This window comes from Pan paniscus, chromosome 1 (genome assembly GCF_029289425.2).
Source record: "Pan paniscus chromosome 1, NHGRI_mPanPan1-v2.0_pri, whole genome shotgun sequence".
NCBI classification, from domain to species: Eukaryota; Metazoa; Chordata; class Mammalia; order Primates; family Hominidae; genus Pan; species Pan paniscus.
In genome coordinates, this window is record NC_073249.2 from 107198213 (window position 1) to 107209899 (window position 11687).

Consider the following 11687-nt stretch of genomic DNA (forward strand, 5'->3'; position numbering starts at 1 on the left):
ACAAGCAGTCAGCCACGTCTACATGACCAATAAAAATTCTGGACACCAAGGCTTGGAGGTGCTTCCCTGGCTGGGAATATTGCATGTGTATGATCACACATTGTTACTGTGAGAAGAATAGCTCCACTGGGAGAGGACAACTAGATGCTCTGCATTTAAAACTCTCCTGGGGCACAGCAGCTGCACGTCCCGGGGCTCCTGACCTCTTTGCGTTTGCAGTGTAGCCCAAATCGGTCAGCACTGGAGGACCTCAGCAGCCATGTTGAAGCCCCATAGTGAAGCCGGGACTGCCTTCATTCAGACCCAGCAGCTACATGCAGCCATGGCTGACACATTCCTGGAGCACATGTGCTACCTGGACATTCACACACCACCCATCTCAGCCTGGAACACTGGCATCATCTGTACCATTAGCCCAGCTTCCCAATCGGTGGAGATGTTGAAGGAGATGATTAAGTCTGGAACGAATGTGGCTTGTCTGAACTTCTCTCATGGAACTCATGAGTACCACGTGGAGACCATCAAGAACATGTGCACAGCCACGGAAAGCTTTGCTGCTGACCCCATCCTCTACCGGCCTGTTGCTTTGGCTCTGGATACTAAAGGACCTGAGATCCGAACTGGGCTCATCAAGGGCAGCAGCACCATGGAGGTGGGGCTGAAGATGGGAGCCACTCTCAAAATCATGCTGGATAACACCTACATGAAAAAGTGTGACGAGAACATCCTGTGGCTGGACTACAAGAACATCTGCAAGGTGATGGAAGTGGGCAGCAAGATCTATGTGGATGATGGGCTTATTTCTCTCCAGGTAAAGCAGAAAGGTGCTGACTTCCTGGTGACGGAGGTGGAAACTGGTGGTTCCTCGGGCAGCAAGAAGGGTGTGAACCTTCCTGGGGCTGCTGTGGACTTGCCTGCTGTGTCAGAGGACATCCAGGACCTGAATTTTGGGGTCGAGCAGGATGTCGATATGGTGTTTGCGTCGTTCATCCGCAAGGCATCTGATGTCCATGAAGTTAGGGAGGCCCTGGGAGAGAAGCGAAAGAACATCAGGATAATCAACACAATCGAGAATCATGTGGGGGTTCGGAGGTTTGATGAAATCCTAGAGGCCAGTGATGGGATCATGGTGGCTCGTGGTAATCCAGGCATTGAGATTCCTGCAGAGAAGGTCTTCCTTGCTCAGAAGATGATGATTGGGCGTTGCAGCTGAGCTGGGAAGCCTATCTGTGACAGTGATGTGGCCAGTGCAGTACTGAATGGAGCCGACTGCATCATGCTGTCTGGAGAAACAGCCAAAGCGGACTATCTGGAGGCTGGGCGCATGCAGCACCTGATTGCCCATGAGGCAGAGGCCACCATCTACCACTTGCAATTATTTGAGGAACTCCCGCCCCCTGGAGCCCATTACTAGCGACCCCACGAAAGCCACCGCTGTGGGTGCCAACGAGGCCTCCTTCAAGTGCTGCAGTGGGGCCATAATCGTCCTCACCAAGTCTGGCAGGTCTGCTCACCAGGTGGCTAGATACCGCCCACGTGCCCCCATCATTGCTGTGACACGGAATCCCCAGACAGCTAGTCAGGCCCACCTGTACCGTAGCATCTTCCCTGTGCTGTGCAAGGACCCAGTCCAGGAGGCCAGGGCTGAGGATGTGGACTGCTGGGTGAACTTGGCCCTGAATGTTGGCAAGGCCCGAGGCTTCTTTAAGAAGGGAGACGTGGGCCGGGCTCGGTGGCTCACGCCTGTAATCCCAGCACTTTGGGAGGCCTAGGCGTGCAGATCACGAGGTCAGGAGATCGAGACCATCCTGGCTAACACGGTGAAATCCTGTCTCTACTAAAAATACAAAAAAATTAGCCGGGCGTGGCAGCGCGTGCCTGTAGTCCCAGCTACTCGGGAGGCTGAGGCAGGAGAATGGTGTGAACCCAGGAGGCGGAGCTTGCAGTGAGCTGAGATCGCACCGCTGCACTCCAGTCTGGGCGACAGAGCGAGTCTCTGTCTCAAAAAAATAAAAATAAAAATAAAAATAAAAAGAAGGGAGATGTGGTCATTGTGCTGACCGGGTGGCGCCCTGGCTCTGGCTTCACCAACACCATGCGTGTTGTTCCTGTGCGGTGATGGACCCCAAAGCCCCTGCTCCAGCGCCTGTCCCACCTCCTTTCCCCAAACCATCCATTAGGCCAACAACGCTTGTAGAGCTCAGTCTGGGCTGTAATGTGGCACTGGTGGGCTGGGACACCAGGGAATAAGATAAATGCCTTGCTGAAACATGGCTGTGTTTACAGCCTGCTCTGGTGGGACAGCCCAGAGCCTGGCTGCCCATCATGTGGCCCCACCCAATCAAGGGAAGAAGGAGGAATGCTGGACTGGAGGCCCCAAAAGCCAGATGGCAAGAGGGTGACAGCTTCTTTTCCTGTGTGTACTCTGTTCAGTTCCTTTAGAAAACAGATGCCCAGAGGACTCCCAACCCTGGTCTGGGGTCAGGAAACAGCCAGCGAGAGTTAGGGGCCTTAGGGCACAGGGCAGTTCTTCCATTTAAGTACTCTGGCCCTGGCCCTTACTTGCTTCCCCAAACCCCTGGGCCTCCCCAATTTGCGCCTGTCCCCACCCTCCACTCAGCTGTCCTGTGGCAAACACTCCACCCTCCACCTTCCTGGACACTGTCCTATGTGCCTCTTCAGTGAGTCCTGTGAGTCCTTCTAACAAATTGTCAAACATGACAGTGTCTCAGGGACCCCAAGCTTGCAGTTGGGGTCGGAAATCATGGTGCTCTTGGGGATTCCCTACATTTGTAATATCTTTATGTAGTCATGTCTCCTTTAGTATGGGCTGGACTTAGGGACTTGCTTCTATCAAATAAAATATGACAGAAGTGACAGGATGTCCATTTTAAGATTAGTTTATAAATAAGATTAGTCTTCCATTGTGGGTGCTCTCTTTTGTGTTGCTTGCCCTGGGAGATGACAGCATTCATGTCCTGAGGTGGCCCTGTGGAGACGCCCACTCATCCTGTGACCAATAACCACACATAATTGAGGTTGGAAGCGGATCCTTACCCCAGTTGAATCTTCACATGAGACTGCAGCCCTGGCTGATAACTTGACTGTAATCTCATGAGAGACCTTGAGCCAGAAGTGCCCAGCTAAACCATGCCCTGATTCTCGACCTGGACAAACCGTAAGATAATAAATGTTTGTTGTTTTAAGCTACTATATTTGGGGTAATTTGTCATGCACTGGGCTACAATATAAGGTGATCTGGTAGACCTATGTATTGGATATCCACAAATGTTTTTATCTGGAGGTCTTTATTTTCTAGAGTGGTTCAATTTCTTCAGAAAAGAACTTTCCAATCTCCCGGGCAGCATACGCCTGGCTGCATGAGTTCAGGGTCCAGAGCTGGAGAAAAGAACCAAATTTTCACGCGTTCTCTTCTTTTTAGCCCCTGTACAAACCCCTGTTATCTGATGCACCTGACGTACCTAAGTCTGGAGCCCTTCCCGGATCCTTTATCTGGAGAGGTTGTTGCCCAGTTATGCCCAGCTGGAAAAGGGACCTGATGAGTCTAACTGCTTTGTAAATACACTTTCAACAATTTTCCTTGCTTAAAACCTAGATCCTTGTTCTCACCTTTTAAAGTAACAGTGCTACTCACAAGAATAACTCCAGAGGATATGAATCTACCATGCAAGAGAAAGCTACAAAACTTTTAGGAGATAATAAAAAACAAAACCTTTATGACCTCAGGATGGAGAAAGATTTCTTAATCTAGTTTCAAAAAGCATTAGTTATAAAGAAAAAAAGATAAATTAGTTTACATTAAATATAAGAACTTTTGTTTATCTGAAAACATCATTAAAAGAGTACAGGCCAGGCGTGGTGGCTCATGCCTGTAATCCCAGCACTTTGGCGTGGTGGCTCATGCCTGTAATCCCAGCACTTTGGGAGGCCAAGTCAGGTGGATCACTTGAGGTGAGGAGTTTGAGACCAGCCTGGCCAACGTGGCGAAACCCTGTCTCTACCAAAAATACAAAAATTAGCCAGGCTTGGTGGTGTGTGCCTGTAGTCCTAGCTATTCAGGAGGCTGAGGCGCGAGAATCACTTGAACCTGGGAGGCGGAGGCTTCAGGGAGCTGAGATCACACTAGTGCACTCCAGCCTGGGCGACACAGTGAGACTCTGCCTCAAAATAAAATAAAATAAAGTAAAGTAAAATAAAATAAAATAAAATAAAATAAAAAGAAATGATCCCTGAAAGTATAGTCTTATAAATTGTTGTTATATCCAAACAACAGAATACTATCCTTCCAAGAAAAGGAACTAAAAATACATGCAATATAGTGAATGAATCTTGAAACACATTTTTAAATAAAACAAAGGACATACAAAAGAATAAATACAGTATGATTATATTATATAAAGTCCAAAAATAGGCAAAACTAGAAATGCATACATAGATTGTAAAACTGTAAACAAAAAAAAGCATGTAATTACTATAAAAGTCAGGATAGTGGCTATCTGTATAGGGGAAGAGATTATGATCAGGAAGGAATGCTAGTAATGTTGTATTTCCTGACTTGGGTAGTGCTTAATACGTATGTGCTTTATCATTATTGATTATTCTGTAATTCGTATTTTATGTGTTTTTCTGTATGTCTGTTGTAGTTAATAATTAAGAAGTTTAATTCTGCTTTTCGTTGCTGTTGTTTCTGTCATTCTTCTGCTATTTAAATGCTGTTTTATTTTTCTCATAGTTATTTTTATAATGACACCTTTATATATTACCTTTCCTCTTAAGCAATATTTATTGCTTCCCTGCCATGCACAACATGAGCTGTAACCTCTTCCTCCTGCCTAACCTCCTTCTCTTTCTCCATTCAATTTTAGTAAATAACATTACCTGACTCAGGGCTTACCTTTATACATTTATCCTTCTACTTGACTTGCCACCCTTAAAGATACCTTTAGATTCTGAGCAATTACAGAGGAAGCTTTCAAGACTTATGCTACTTCCAAATTATCTCTCCTTTCTCTCATTTATTTTTGGCAGTTCAAGTTTTCCTACATTGTCATAGTATGTAACATTCTGTCATCCTCATTCGCACCTTTATTTTTCCTATTCCTAGCCTTATTTTTGTTTGTTTTAGATCTGGAGTTAAAAACATTTGATTCTTACTCTCAGTCCTGTAGCTAAAGTTTGCTCATTTTCTCTTGGCTGGCTGTAGTTTGCTGGTAGTTTCCTCAAGAGTATTGTTTATATAGTCAATATTCTGTGGGTTCTTGCTAGCTTAAAAGTGTTTGTCAGCCAGGCGCAGTGCCTCACGCCTGTAATCCCAGCACTTTGGGAGTCCGAGGCAGGTGGATCACGAGGTCAGGAGTTCAAGACCAGCCTGGCCAACATGGTGAAACCCCATCTCTACTAAAACTACAAAAAATTAGCCGGACGTGGGTGGCAGTCACCTGTAATCCCAACTAGTCGGGAAACTGAGGCAGGGAATTGCTTGAACCTGGGACGTGGAGGTTGCGGTGAGCCGAGATCACGCCACTGCACTCCAGCCTGGGTGACAGACTGAGACTCTGTCTCAAAAAAATAAATAAATAAATAAAAATAAATTAAAAAAAGGTGTTTGTCTGTAACCTTTATGTTTGAAGGACAGTTTGTCTGAATAAAAAGTCTTTCCATCAGTTTCTTTCCGTGAGTACAGTGAAGGTATTACTCTTCTGTGTTCTGGTATTCAATTTCACTGTTGGGAAACCTATGCCAATCTGAATTTCTTTCCGTTTTAAAGGACTCATCTTAGGCCGGGTGCGGTGGCTCATGCCTGTAATCTCAGCACTTTGGCAGGCCAAGGCGGGCAGATCACTTGAGGTCAGGAGTTCAAGAATAGCCTGGCCAACATGGTGAAACACCATCTCTACCAAAAATATAAAAAATTAGCCACGTGTGGTGGTGCACACCTGTAATCCCAGGGAGGCTGAGGGGCACACCTATAATACTTGGGAGGCTGAGGCAGGAGAATCACCCTGATTCAAAATAATCCTGCCCCTGTTAACTCTATTTTAAAGACCTTTGTTAGGCAGCAACATGAATTAAAAAAAAAAAAAAAAAAAAAAACAGGCCAGCTGTGATGGCTCATGCCTGTAATCCCAGCACTTTGGGAGGTCGAGGCAGGCAGATCACCTGAAGTCAGGAGTTCAAGACCAGCCTGGCCAACATGGAGAAACCTGTCTCTACTGAAAATACAAAAATTGGCTGGGCATAGTGGCATGTGCCTGTAATCCCAGCTACTTGGGAAACTGAGGTAGGAGGATCCCTTGACCCTGGGAGGCAGGGGTGGCAGTGAGCAGGACTGCATCACTGCACTCCAGCCTGGGCAACAGAGTGAGACTCTATCTCCAAAAGAAAAAAAAACTGTGTTTAAAGTCTGTTTTTCTTGGCACTAGTGTCTCTACTTATATTTTATCCCAAACACCTTTCTTTTGCAATCCAATTTCTTTATTATAAGTGTTTGGATAAACAGCATCTTACTAATACATATATTATTTATTATTATATAATTATATAGTTCAATGTTTGAAATCTCTTTGTGAATTTAGAAAATACAATCTACCACCATGATAAAAGAATCATCATAGTCCTTTAAAACTGTATGTAGATTTAAATATATATATATATATATATATATATATAAATTTTTTTTCTTGAGATGGAGTCTCATTCTGTGGCCCAGACTGGAGTGCAGTGGTGCAATCTCCGCTCACTGCAACCACACCCAGCCTAGATTTATATTTTTATAATGTTGTCTAGGTTCTGAAAAATCAGCTTGTAAAAGCCACAGCATTTATAGATTACAGTATATTTAAGTTACAATTTCATTTCACATTAGATGTAGATATTCTTTATAAGTAGTCTCAATATATTTATAAGTAGTTTCCAGACTTTTTTTTGAAGTAACTTCCAGAGATTTTTATCCCTTCATAAAACATCCATCCTTGCATGGATTAAATACATGCTCTTTTATTATTTGGGGCAACTACACTGCCAGTGACAGTGTAATTGTCACTAGAATAGAAAAAAAGAAAAACAATTACATTTTCTTCTGAATAACTTGATGGAAAGGGTCCAAGAAGATTCCCCCGGGTGCAATATTGTTTTTCCAAAATGTAAGTAGGGCACCAAATAATGGCTATCCTCCAGAACCTTTGCTTAGCCAAGACTAGTAACACCTTTTTATTTGTAGTAACACATTTTTAGCTGCCAAAGTTTGTTAGTGAATTGCTCTTGCCAAAGTAATCAGCAGGAATTTTCTGCTTAGAGCAGCACTGTCCGATAGAATATGATGTGCACTACATCTATAGTTTAAAATTTTCTAGTTGCCACATATAAAAAGTTTTTAAAGAGGTGAGATCACGCTGGGTGCGGTGGCTCACGCCTATAAGGCTGAGGCAGGCAGATCACTTGAGGTCAGGAGTTCGAGACAAGCCTGGCCAAAATGGCGAAACCCCATCTCTACTAAAATACAAAAATTAGCCAGGTGTGGTGGTGGGCACCTGTAATCCCAGCTACTTGGAAGGCTGAGGCACAAGAATCGCTTGAACCTGGGAGGCAGATGCTGCAGTGAGCTGAGATCATGCCATTGGACTCCAGCCTGGGTGAGAGAGTGAGACTCCATCTTGATTAAAAAAAAAAAAAAGGTGAGATCAATTAATTAATTGTAATTATGTATTTTGTTCAATTGGGTATATTCAATTCAATATACCCAAAATATCATTCTGCTATGTAATTAATATAAAAATGTATTAATGAGGTATTTTACATTCCTTTTTTGTACTAAGCCTTCAAAATCCAATGTGTATTACAGTTGCACCACATCTCAATTCATACTAGCCATATTTCAAATATTCAGTAGCCACATAGGATTAGTGGCCACCAGGATGGACAGTAGAGACTTAATTAGCTTCTGCATTACCTTAGCCCACAACGAAGACACCACTCCTAAAAGGTCTGGATTGTCTCCCAGAGTGAGAAGCTGAAAATACCTTGACTTCTCAAATTCAATTTGCCTTGGAATAGAGTACAGAGAGTACAGTATGCTTTCCCATTAAAGGGTTTAGCATTCAAAAAATTCTTTCTTTTTTTTTTTTTTTTTTTTTGAGACAGAGTCTCACTCTGTCGCCCAGGCTGGAGTGCAGTGGTGCGATCTCAGCTCACCACAGTCTCCATCTCCCGGGTTCAAGCGATTCTCCTGCCTCAGCCTCCTGAGTAGCTGGGATTACAGGCGACCGCCACCACACATGGCTAATTTTTTTGTATTTTTAGTAGAGATGAGGTTTCAACATGGTGGCCAGGCTGGTTTCAAACTCCTGACCTCAAGTGATCCGCCTACCTCGGCCTCCCAAAGTGCTAGGATTACAGACATGAGCCACCACACCCGACCCAGAAAATTTATTTCCTTCTTCCCTTCTTTCTCTCTTTCTCTCTCTCTCTCTGCCTCTCTCTCTCTCCCTCTCTCTTTCTCTCTTTCTTGAGACAGGGTCTCATTATGTTGTCCAGGCTGGTCTTGAACTCCTGGGATCAAGTGATTCTTCCAACTCGGCCTCTCAAAGTGCTGGGATTACAGGCACGAGCCACCACCATGCCTGACCCCAAAATTTTTTCTTAGACTTTATTTTTTAGAGCAGTTTTAGGTTTACCGAGGAATTGAGTGGAAAGTACAGAGAGTTTCCATATGCCCCTTACCCCTAAATATGAACAGCATCCCCCTCTATCGCCATGCCACACCAGAGTGGTATATTTGTGAAAATCAATGAACCTACACTGACTCCTTATTATCACCTAAAGTCAAAAGTTTACATTAGAGTTCACTTTGGTGTACATTTCATGGGTTTTTACAAATGTATAAGGACATGTGTCCACCATGATAGTATTGTACAGAATGGTTTCACTGCTCTAAAAATCCTCTGTTCTGTACCTATTCATCTCTTCCTCCTCTCAAACCCTGGAAATTGCTAATTTTTTACTGTCTTCATAGTTCTTCCTTTTCCAGAATGTCATATAGTTGGAATCATATGGTACAATATGTATAGAGCCTTTACAGGTTGTTTTTTTCACTTAGTAATAGATATTTAAGTTTCCTCCATGTCTTTTTAGAACATGGTAACTCATTTCTCTTTAGCATGGAATAATGTTCCATTTTTTGGATATATCAGAGTTAATTTATCCATTCACCTGTTGAAGTACAGCTTGGTTGCTTTAAAGTTCTGTCAATCATAATTAAAGCTGCTATAAACATCTGTATGCAGGTTTCTGTGAGGATGTAAGTTTTCAGCTTATTTAGGTAAATACCAAGGAGTACAATTGCTGGATGCTATTATAAGAGTAGGTTTAGTTTTGTAAGAAACTGTCTTCCACAGTGGCTGTACCATTTTGCATTCCTTCCATCAATGAATGAGAATTTCTTTTGCTCCATATCCTCATCAGCATTTGAGCTTCTAGATCCTAAATAGAAAAAGATGAGAGTTTATAAAAGTTTTGAGTGAAAAAATACCCTATAAAACCTATTATTTGATTAAAATTCTCCAGGCAAAGATCACATTAAGGAGGTGGTTTCATACCTATTATTAAAACTCCTTAGTGCTTTAACGTGCCTCAGGGCAAATTCAGATCAAAGGTATAATGCCAGTAAAACCTGTCATTTGAATAAAGCCTTCAGAGCAGAGATCAGATTAAAGGTGAGACCTTTCTATCTCTTATTCTGATAAAGGTACCCTCCATTAAACTGAAAAGCCTACTAAAATCCCTCCCCAATATTCATTTGAAAAAATAAAAAACCTACAGAAAAGTTGTAATGGTACAATAAATATCCATATACCCTTGACCTAAATCCTTGAATTGTTCACAGTTTGACACGTTTTCTCTCTCTGTCAACCCATGCGCATGCATAAACACACACTCACACATTTTTGCTCAAGCATTTAGAAGTTAGCTGTAGACAATATGGTGCTTCACCTGAAAAACTTTAGCACACTTCCAATAATAAGGATGTTACCTTATATAAACACTATGTAGTAAAGAATTTGGCTTTGCCCAAGTGGAAGTTCTGGCCTTTGCCCTAGGCTTCATGGATGTAATCTCTGGGTACTTGGAATGTTATGCCTGACGGGACAGTCTTTGTCAGGGCACCTTGTGTCAGACTGGATATTCTAACAATGTGATTTAGGGCTGGGGCTGGCCACACCAGAAAGACTCACATGTTATTTAGGGTGAAGGCGCTTTGGTTTTTAGGGTTTGTTTTCTTTTTTTCCTTATATTTTTATTTTTTCTCTAGGCCATGTTCTCATCGGAAGGGTGGGGGCTCTGGTTGATGTAGTATCAGTTGACCTGGAGTTTGAGATCAACCACATGGACAATTAGTCAATCATGCCTATGTAATGAAGTCCCAGTAAAACTCTCAACACTTAGGCCTGGGTGAGCTTCCCTGGTTAGGAATACTTGGGCATATTGTACACATCAACATTGGAAGACAGTTTCAGCAAGAAAAAAATAAGACATGCATAGATAGGAAGATAGATAAATAATAGGTAGGTGATAGATAATATATATAAATATATATAAAGAGACATTGTAAACGTAGCACAATACTAGCAATTGGATGAATCTCAGTGAAAAGTACGTGGGTGTTCATTATCTTATTCATTCGCGGAGTAATGTGTTCTGACTCTATGAAGAGAGGACGAGGGAAGCTCCACATTTGGTACTTCCCTGACTTGGCCCTATGCGCTTCTTCCCTTAGCTAAATTTAATCTGTATGTTTTTCCTGTATAAACTATTACCATGAATATAGTAGTTTTCAGTGAGTTCTGTGAGTCCTTGTAGAGGATTATCAACCTGAGGATGGTTTGGGGAACTCTCAGACTTGCAGTTGGTGTCAGAAGTGAGAGTGGTCTTTTATAGATACTATTCCCCCTGACTTCCTAGTTGGCTAGGAATTGATGCAAACACAATATAATTTCACATTCTGATAATTTAACATTGATACAATACTATATATAGTACATATTATTATTTATTTATTTTGAGAGACAAGATCTTGCTATTTTGCCTAGGCTGGTCTCAAACTCCTGGCCTCCCACCTAGGCCTCCCAAAGTGCTGGGATTACAGGAATGAGACACTGTTCCTGGCCATCTAATACATATTCTTTATTCAACTTTTACAGAGGGAGCACAAAAAATTTTCTAGAAAACCCTGTGCATGTAGATGGGGCCTGTCAACTCTGCCCTTCACTGTAGAGTAATCTAGCTGGTTCATTTCAATGATGTCTTTAGATCTTTAGATCTTTTCTCTCGGCCAGACCAGATTTTGCCAGCAAAGACCCTTATAATCTCCTTCCAGAAGGAGGCTGCTAGCAGAGTGGGGAAAGAGGGCTGAGGGATTCTTCCTAAGTATATAAGCTCTCACTTAATCTTTCTTCTTTCAAGATTGAATCCTTGCCCTTGACAGTACTAGGTGTTCCCAGTCAAGCAATTCTCTATTTTCCCCCTTTTTGGAAAACATGCTTTCTGCCTTCTGTCTGCCCAGCCAGCTTGTATTGAAGATGGGGATTTGAGCCTTTCACTGCTTCTTTAAAGTTAAGGTAGAACAGGGTCTAACTCCTTCTTAAAGTTAAATTCGAAGAGCCATAAAGACA

At 42.7% G+C, this 11687-nt stretch overlaps 1 pseudogene; it reads left to right on the forward strand.

Annotated features, from left to right (window-relative positions):
• The first annotated feature begins 215 nt into the window (after positions 1–215).
• LOC100981226 (pyruvate kinase PKM-like) lies at positions 216–2837 on the forward strand (annotated as a pseudogene).
• The last annotated feature ends 8850 nt before the right edge of the window (positions 2838–11687 follow it).